This window comes from Anser anser (genome assembly GCF_964211835.1).
Source record: "Anser anser genome assembly, chromosome: 1".
Classification (NCBI taxonomy): domain Eukaryota; kingdom Metazoa; phylum Chordata; class Aves; order Anseriformes; family Anatidae; genus Anser; species Anser anser.
Window position 1 is genome coordinate 8,421,582 of NC_139720.1, and position 9,470 is coordinate 8,431,051.

The 9,470-nt window shown below is 39.5% G+C and overlaps 1 long non-coding RNA gene across 1 annotated transcript; it reads right to left on the bottom strand.

Annotated features, from left to right (window-relative positions):
• Nucleotides 1-436: 436 nt before the first annotated feature.
• On the bottom strand, nt 437-5,378 carry LOC310886699. Its single transcript, XR_014575434.1, has 3 exons — nt 4,858-5,378; nt 2,806-4,096; nt 437-2,429 (listed from the first exon to the last, which is right to left on the bottom strand). It is a non-coding gene; the product is annotated as an uncharacterized lncRNA (long non-coding RNA).
• Nucleotides 5,379-9,470: the final 4,092 nt, after the last annotated feature.

The following is a 9,470-nucleotide window of genomic DNA, read 5'->3' on the forward strand; positions in this document are numbered from 1 at the left end:
GTGGAATGAGAAAAATCATCCATTTTGCTATTTTTCCTAAGGTTTGAAGTGTGCTTTTGCAGAGCATCACAAGTGCTGTGTGGACATATGCTGGGGTGGCAAAATACAGCTTAGAGTAGCTTGGGCATAACAGATGCCTACTTGTTAAGCGTGGAATTGCATCTGGCTCTGGAAATTCATCTTGGCAAACTAGAGGAGTGGTCAAGGATGCCCAACTTGTCTGTATGCCCCCCATCTACATGCTGACGTTCCCTGAGAGGAGCTGCACCCAGCAATGTGAGTGTTGTACTGGTGAGGGGGAAGCTCTTTCTGTTATTCCCACAGACCACTGGCAACATGGGCTTTTCTGTTAGCAGTGTGAGACTATGTGATGGTCACCAAACAGGACTACGAGCATCCGGTTGCAAGAGCTGAGAATGGGCGGTGCTGGAACAGGAAAAAAGAAAAGGAGTTTCCTTCCTTAGGAAGAAAGAAAATAATTGGCTTGGTTTATAAAGCGCTAGCTTCTAAGCTCTAATTAAATCTTCAAATGAAGGGGAAGGGGAGGATGTGGGGAATGTGATTGTAGGACTTTCCTCTGCATAAACTCTGCAGTCCAGGGGTCCCATTCATCTGCAGGCAGACATTCAGCCTTCAGCTGTTACAAAACCAGCCCAGCCTGGCACCAGCCCACACAACCCCCGGCTGCTCATTAAAGCCAGGCACAAGTGCTGGAAGAATGTGTGAGCCAGATGAAAGGTGCATTGGCAGAGTTGCTGGAAGTAGCTGTCACCCGTGGCTGTCTGGGGTAGGGGTTTAATAAGCAGCAAACTATTTCTCATTTTTCAGATGCTCTCTACAGTCTCATTCCTGACATTGCTCTTCTAATATTGTTCGCTCAATTAAAGGAGTGGATTTTCTTCCAAGGATGGGGCTAGGTGGGGATACTGCAAAACTTGGGAATGTTTTCAAGATTCATAAATCTGCTTCATAGCATAGACATTACTATTAAGTCATGTCAGCTCGGAGTGTGGACAGGATCTGAATGCACATCTTTGTAGTTATATCCCAAGTTATTAGCAAGAGAGACTCTACAGAGTCTTCTGGCTTTTATTTTTAGTTATTTTGTTGTTGTTGTTGATTGTACCACTGTCTTTTTATTTAATTGAGCTGCATGGTTAGCTGTTTATGAAAAATATGTATATAAAAATAAAAAATATATATAAAAATTAGAGATGAGTATCTAAAAGTTATCCTGGCCATTTTTGTTTTAGTAAAAAAAAAATCAGTAAGGATTTCAAACATAGAAGAAATCCTTCCGGTTCACTGTGATTTTTTTTTTTTTTATCCTGGACATATCAAAAGAAAGACAGATTTTTAATGTTTATTTATTCATTAGTTAGTTAGTTAAAGATATGCTAGAATATAGGCAAGAATCAGGTTCTGCTCACCACTGCCCAGGACTTCTGTTCCTTTTGTCTACAGCAATGGTAGCTAGCATGAAGTTACAATCAGAAAACAGCCTGGCTGGAGCAAAGATGCATATATGCTACAGATTGACTATGGAGACAAAATGATGTTCAAAAAACACCTGGGCGAATTAAGGTGTACTAGAGTGTACTGCCAACCATGGTTTAATAGAAAGATAAGGGAGAAAGGGCATGGGAAATGATAGTCACTGCCATAGCATGGGAGGCATGTAGAAAGGAATTTAGATTTGCAGGGGTGTTAGGTTAATGCAGAGAAATCCCAAATGCACACTGGATATGCATTTCAATTTTGCCTATATTAACCTTTTCACTTCCTATTTAGGCCTGAAGCCACAAGCAATTGAAGGTCACCTCTAATCAGATTGCCTCTAAAATGCACCTCAGTAAGATGTTTTCCTCACTGCTTTTGATAGCTGTCTGAAATTCAGAAGTAGGTAGTTTGAACGTGTGTGGCGTGCATGAGCCTGACTCTCTTTTGGGCAAAGCTGTCCACTTGTACGCAATGAAAAGTTCAGGTGTGAGTGTGAGCTCAAGCCTGGAGCTATCTAGCAGTGTAGACATAGTCTGAGTTTCTTTTTGCACAGAAAGGCTGTGCCCTCCCCTGTATTGCTAATCTTGCTCTCCCCATGGTCACTGAAAGTATCTATACCTTGACAGAGTTCCGTATTTTCAAATGATTGCATCATTCTTTTACCAGAATGTCATAGCTCTCATAACACAGGCTTTTCTCCATTAACACATTTTTGAGAAGCTTTGCTATAAAAAGAAGTGCCTTGAAAAAATCTTTCTTTCTCCCCAGAAATATTTCAGTAAATAATAATATCCTAAGTACTATTCTTGCTTTTTTATTTTTTATTTTTTTTATTTATTTTTTCCTAAAGAAGCAAGTGAAAGCAGTCCTAGAAGGCCTTTCTTTTGCTATTGTCTTGCTCAGGTTGTATGTTTAGTGGAAAAGAGTGCCTATGGGGAAAGAGAGAAAAGACCACACTCAGTAACATGCAGTGTTTTAAGACAGAATCTAAATGAGTGCTGCAGCCTTTGTTTGGGTAACAAAGGAACAACTGATGTAGTGATAATATACTTTAAAAAATAGCCAGAGTCCAGACACAATAATGCCCCCATTGCTATAGAGACTTTTCTGTAGTTATTTAGTTGTGTAAATCACACACATATATATAACATATAAAAATTCCATGTCAAATCTCCAGGCCATTCCATTTTTACAACCATTAGCAACACAAACATCAAGGACAGGATGTAAAGGACAAGATGTTTCTGAACACAGAAATAAAAGAAAAACAGAAAAAATGTCCTTATACAAGCTTAAACTACTCACAAAATGCACCTTCTATCCGCAGGCGCACAAGCATACCAGAAGATACAGCCTGTCCTGAGTAACTCACAGTAAATCTAGAACCATAGAAATGTTGGGCTTTAAGAGATTCTCTTGTTCAGTCACCTTCAGGGAAGCACCACCAAAAACATATGCAACACCCCTGAGAGTGTTACATTAGTTTTCCTTGAAAACCTTCAGTGAAGGACCTCCTCCTAGGTAAATTGTTCCAGTATTCCATACACATTGGGAGAGTCATTCTATAATATTCAACTTAAATTGTCACATTTTACATAAAACTTCTTATTCTGTCCCAAGAGCTGTGGAAAATAGCTAATCACTATCTTTTATTGTACAAATTGTATTTATTGGAAAACTGTTAATTACATTTGTCAATCTTGCCTTTTGCCAATTAAGCCCAGCTCATTCAGATTAAACTTCCTGTTCTTGTTGGACTCCCTGTCTGGTGTAGATAAAGCCCTGCCAAGTAATATTGAACAATGGAGAATTAAAATAAATAAATAAGTAAAAGACTTGTTCTGGCAACTCCATTGTACATGCCACTGACTAATAGCTGGTTTGTCTTTCTATTGATCAAGTACTTCTACACAGATCAGGCTGATTCCTCCCCTCTGTTGCGTGTTAGCACCACTGAAGGCACAGATGCTGCTCATTTGCAGAGTTTAAGAACCTGCCCCACCAATCCCACTCAATTGTTTTAGATTTCTATTCTGCAGAAGAAAGAGTATTACTTATCTTGCAGTAATTAATCTCTGCATCCTGTAAGATTTCCCCTACATCTTCCAGCCAAGTGCTTTCGTGCTTTCATTATTAATACCCCTTGATTTTCCCTATCCCTCCCCCCCCCCCCCCCCCCCACTCCTTTTTGGTGCAGAGTACAGAGACTTCAGATTCAGTGGTGCTGGAAGTGGGAAGGCTATGTAAACTAAATCAATAATGCTTAAAATTTAATTAAGCAGTTGAATCTGAAGAATTGACTCCAAAGAGTACATGTGATCCATCATGATACAGCCAGTGCTGTTTCAACTACAGTGAAATAAAAATGCCAGTCTTTTCATTGTAAGCCTTTGGCAACATGATATTCTTCTGTGGAGAGACAAAAGAAAAGAACAAAGTCAGCAAGGAACACTCTGCAGTTCTCTTTGATGTGTTCACCACACTTTGACCTTCAGAGCTAAACAGCTCTTCAAGCTCTACAAAGCATACATGAGTTTCTGATCCTCGAATGTTTGATTTTCCCAAGGTGTTTGGCTGTCCTTGCTGAGAATTATCCCTGGAAAGGAAAGCAGGAAGGAGTTATTTGGAGGATAATTGTCTTAGCTCACTGCGAAAGGGAAGAGAAATGTTCCAGCTTACAACAACCCTTTACACCCTGTGCAGAGGTGGTTTCTTGAGAACTTACAAATACTGCTAACACATCGGGAGGGTGCTTGGAGGGAGAAGGGCACTGGGACTCCCCTGGCACTTCACATAACATTCACACTACCTCAGTGGGCAGGAGTCAGCAGGACTCCTAACAGCAGGAGTCTCAGAACCCCACACATACATCAAGCCAGAAATTGCAAAAAAGCAGCCATGGCTTTTTAATATAAACAATTCTTTGATTAAAAAAAAAAATGTGATATCCCCACAGATGATAATTTTACCTTTCTGTCTTTTTTATTCCTGAAACTGAATGTCTTGAATGGCTCTCATTCTGGATAGGATAGGATAGGATAGGAAAGGAAAGGAAAGGAAAGGAAAGGAAAGGAAAGGAAAGGAAAGGAAAGGAAAGGAAAGGAAAGGAAAGGAAAGGAAAGGAAAGGAAAGGAAAGGAAAGGAAAGGAAAGGAAAGGAAAGGAAAGGAAAGGAAAGGAAAGGAAAGGAAAGGAAAGGAAAGGAAAGGAAAGGAAAGGAAAGGAAAGGATGTCTTTGTATATAATGAATGGACCGAACTTTTATACAACTGTAAAAGTATATTAAAATGGAAATGTAACATATTTTGTATCAAGAATAATAATATATGAATATATGGGAAATTTCCTAGAAAGTTACCTGAAAAAAGCTCAGAACACAGCTTTGTCACAGCTCTTTCAATGTTCTATTTTTATGTGTTCCAGAACTATTATTCTTCTTAGTAGGTTTTGCATTTCTACACATTGTGCTTACTCTGTCTCACCCTGCCTTAACACTACTGCACTGAGTGCTTGAGAAGACGAGACAGCTGACTGTGCCATAGTCAGCTGGTGATGTTAACAAGCTCCTTGATGCACTAAAAAGCTGGGGAGAAGTGGGTCATGTTGTAAATATTAGTGTTAATTCTCACCAGAGGCTATGGGAATATGTAGGTCACATCACAAGGTGTTTATACAAAATATCCTGCAGCAGTAATAACACCTGCTCTTGGGCACGATGCCTGCTTCTTGCAAGGAATGATGACAAACTTCCCTCCTACCATCTCCGAGAAACTCAGTGATACAGAAAAAATAAATGCCACCCTGAAATATCTACAAAAGGCACCAAATATGCATATTTTTTTAAACTTCTACAAAAAAGAAAGAAAAAAAATCAAAATTTTTTACAGAAGTTCACAGAAATATAGCCACAGTTGCAGAAGTTGCCATGGCACTTTAAGTTCTGGATAAGAGCCTTACCAAGATGCATTACTAAGCAATAACTGACTAGTTTCAAAGTCACTATTTTCAGTTTACAGATGCATAAGTCTCATAAACAGAGTTGTGCTCCAAAAGCATCTCTACTTTATGTCTTTTTTTTTTCAGATGTTATTCATTTTTAGTTGAGTTGATCAAGAATTCTTTATCTTATTTCCAAGATTTAAACATTTTTTTTCCAGCCCACAGAACATAAAAACCTCCACTGCTTCAAAATTGTTCATAAAATCCCATTTAAAAATATATTTAGTTTACAATGTTGTTGTAACATTTTTTTTTCCTATTGTTAAAGTGTTTTTCAATTTATATTTAAAACCAAGATAAAATTTCTACATGGCAAAGAGTAATGACTTAAAATTAAAGAGGGGAGATTTAAATGTTTGGAAGAAATTCTTCATTCTGAGAGTGGTGAGGTCCTGTCCCAGGCTGCCCAGAGGAGCTGTGGCTGCCCCATCCCTGGCAGTGCCCAAGGCCAGGCTAGATGGGGCTTTGGGCAGCCTGGGCTGGTGCGAGGTGTCCCTGCCCATGGCAGGGAGTGGGACTGTGTGGGCTTTGAGGTCCCTTCCAACACAAACCATTCTGGGATTCTCTGATTCTAGGCGTAGCTGTAGAAGAGGTTGTGGAAGCCTTGCACAATTTGTCTGATCTAAGATTTCTCACCTGGTGATATTCAAGGCAGTTGCTTGACCAAGCAAAGACTTTGTCAGTTCTATAACTCCGTATGTACCTAAACATTACTCTGGGTAATGTCCCAGCCACAAAGCTCAACCTTTCAATACAATCCTCCAGGAGTGTCCTCAGCATAATTGCTGTTATCCCTTGCAACAGAACTCATCAGAGCATCCTCTACCCTCTACACCCCATAGAAAAGAGAAATGGCCTTATCTAGGAGTAAAACATATGGAGCACAAGGGTAGGAAGGAAAAGGGTGACAAGTTTGGCTCTTCTCCACACCTGTTGGACTCCTGGTAGCCATCAACATGTGGATGTTACATGTGTATTTATTTCGTGAAGGCAGCAGCACCAGAGAGCTAGTACTTGTTTGTGGCGTAAAGTTAACTACTGTTTCCAATACTTGCTGTCTTTGGAATATCTAACACACAGAAGAAATTTCCAGTGGTTTTTCCTACCTTGCATTTGTACATCTGAAAAATTATCAGTGTTTTCTTTTCTGGCTTTTACAGTCTGTTTCAAAAACCTGCATGCTCAGCTCAGGTTATTTGTCTGTATGTACAAGTAATTTGGACAAGCAATTTGTTTCTTCTGTTTCTTAAAATAGCCACCGATCTTTGAAAAGCATTCTGGACCATTCTTTCACCTGAGGGTTTCTCAGCCTTACTTCATGGTCTCCTTCCTCTCCCCAGTCACTTCTTTCTTCCCCTCCTCACTGTCCCCAGTTGACACATATATTTCATAAACCATGGGATGCTGTCTATTACCAACAAAACTGTAGCCTCACGTCTCCCCCAGCTGCCACAGTCAGTGACTACAACACAGTGCGGTGTCCCTCTCCCTCTGTTTCTTCCCACTTCACTTTCTGAAGAATGTTCCTCCAGCATCTGCTGCTGGCTGAGGAGCAAAAACCTACAGCAGTGGACTCTAGAGAGTACAGCACTTACTGCTCTTAACGAACACAAAGCCATAAGCATACCCATTAGATGTAGTCAAAGGCAAGTGAAGGCTGCTGGATACTAGTTCAGTTTTTTTCCTTATCCTAACTCATACAGAACAATTCCAGCTAAAAGGCCCTCAATTCTGCCATGTGCATGGCCCATAGAGAATAGATTTTTTTTTTCTTTTCTATAAATAGTGTGTAGGGCTACTTGCTTGAGTCATATGTCAAGGATATTCCCTAAATGTTGGCTTAAATCATGGTGAGGTGTCATTATGCTACATCCAGGAAGACTGTTCCCTCCAGCAGGTCTCATGTGAAGCTGGGGACATGCCAAATGCTAACTTGGCTCCTGTGCAGTGCTGTGGCCCACTGTGGTGAAGATTAATATAGAAGGCAGGGCTCACAGAAGGGAGATGGCAATGCTGTCCTCCTAAAGAGGGAGCTGCCATTGCTGAAGAAGAGATCCCAAAAGAGTGGATTACATATACTGTGTATGAAACATGGGAGATGTGGGAAAATTTGAAAATAAAAAATCACAGAATCACAGAATAATTTATTTTGAAGGGATATAAGGAGGATATAAGGAGAACAGGGTTAGCTTCAAAGTTTGATCAGGTTGCCCAGCAGAGTCTAGAGCATCTCCAAGGTCAGAGGCTCCCCTATGAAGCTCTTGCTCTAAGAGGGTCTCTCTATTTTGTTTCACTTACCTCTTGTTAAAAACTTTTCACCTAACATCTAAAATGAACTTCTCTTGTCATAATAATGTTCCTCCTTTCCTTTTACCACCCACCACTAAGAAGGGTCTAGCTTTGTCTTCTTTACATCCTCCTATTAATGAGTTGAAGAAAGCGATAAGTAATAAGCTCTCTCCTTAACTGCGTCTGTATGTACTCCATGTCATAGTTTGTTTTTCTGTAGGACCTGCACACCTGCCAGGTCTTGTGCCACAGTATTTTCATTAGTCAATGCAGTATAATTTTAGACCTCACTAGCATAGACAGTAAAGCTTATAGCCTTGGACATGACATGAGACACTCTTTGTCTTCACGTGGATAAACAGGAAGCAGGAGATACATATTAAGAGTTCTTTGTTAAGCATACTTAGAAATTGCTTTTTGGTGCTGAAAGGTCAAAAACGAATCTCCAGGATCTCACTGAGGCATTGTCTTAGAGAATTATAATTTATTTTTTCCCAAGGAAAGCCTTGAGGATACATATAATGTGACAGACAAGGGACCAGGAGCTGGCAGTGAATCATGGTTCAAAGTTGTTTGAAAGCATACATGTACCTGGTGTTTTTCTGGTACCACTCTGGCCGATCAGATTTTAATCGATATTTAAGCTTATTTTTTCATTATCACTCATGATGAGAGACTTGATAAAGGATGATTTCTACTGTGCTGGAAATTGCTTGCATAGGTTTTCTTCTACTGTTGAATATATTGACAGTTACACAGGCTTCAGTGGGAAAGTCAAAATTAGTTTAATTTTGTAAACAGAAAAGTGCTGTTTTTTTCTGTATTACACATAATAACGTTGGACCTGGGATCATTGGTAGTGAAGATAAAGAATACAGACATTCAGAATATTCTTTGTAAATGAAGAAATCCCAGAAGGGCATCAAAAACATAGCACGAGAAATTCTTTGAAAGACTTCTGCAAATCAATATAAAATTATTCAGAAGGCTTTGGTGCTGGGAAGAAACTGTTTAAAAACAAAGTGAAAGTGTGGTTTTCTTAGAGCTCTGCTTTTGCAAAAAGAAAGGCTGTGGGGCTGAGGAAAGTAATGTCTTGTACGTTTTCTTTGAGATCAGTGAGATGGAACTCCTGTACACCAACAGAAGAATTAGTATAGGATGTGATGGGTCACTCTTCCTACTATTCTAACCACTGTAGCTCAGTTCAGGTCTTTGATTATTGTTGGCCTTAGAAGTTGACAACAAAATCTCCCTGCTTTATATTTTGTTTGGTTTGGGCATATATGCCTGAAGAAGTGGAATAATACAGCTGATTCATTCTTTATGTGTCACAGAACACCTGCCAGTTCTTACAGCCTAATATTTGGTCCCTATTGACCTGTCTGTTAAATCATCAGGTTGTACATAACTGATACATTGCTGCCATGCAACACAAACATTTGTGTTTGCTTGTGAATTCATATAGATGCTACTAATTATCAAGACACAGAATGTAGCCTGGAAACATTATCCTTATGACAAGTTGACATCAACAAAAAAAAAATCCTTTTATCTGCAGAAAAATAATAAAAACTAGTCAACAAAATTGACCTTGTTTGGAAGTTCATATCTATCCAGTCATTCTACCTTGATCTTAACAACTCTATCAGACCTGGTCCTCCACTTTAACCTGCTGAAATCCAT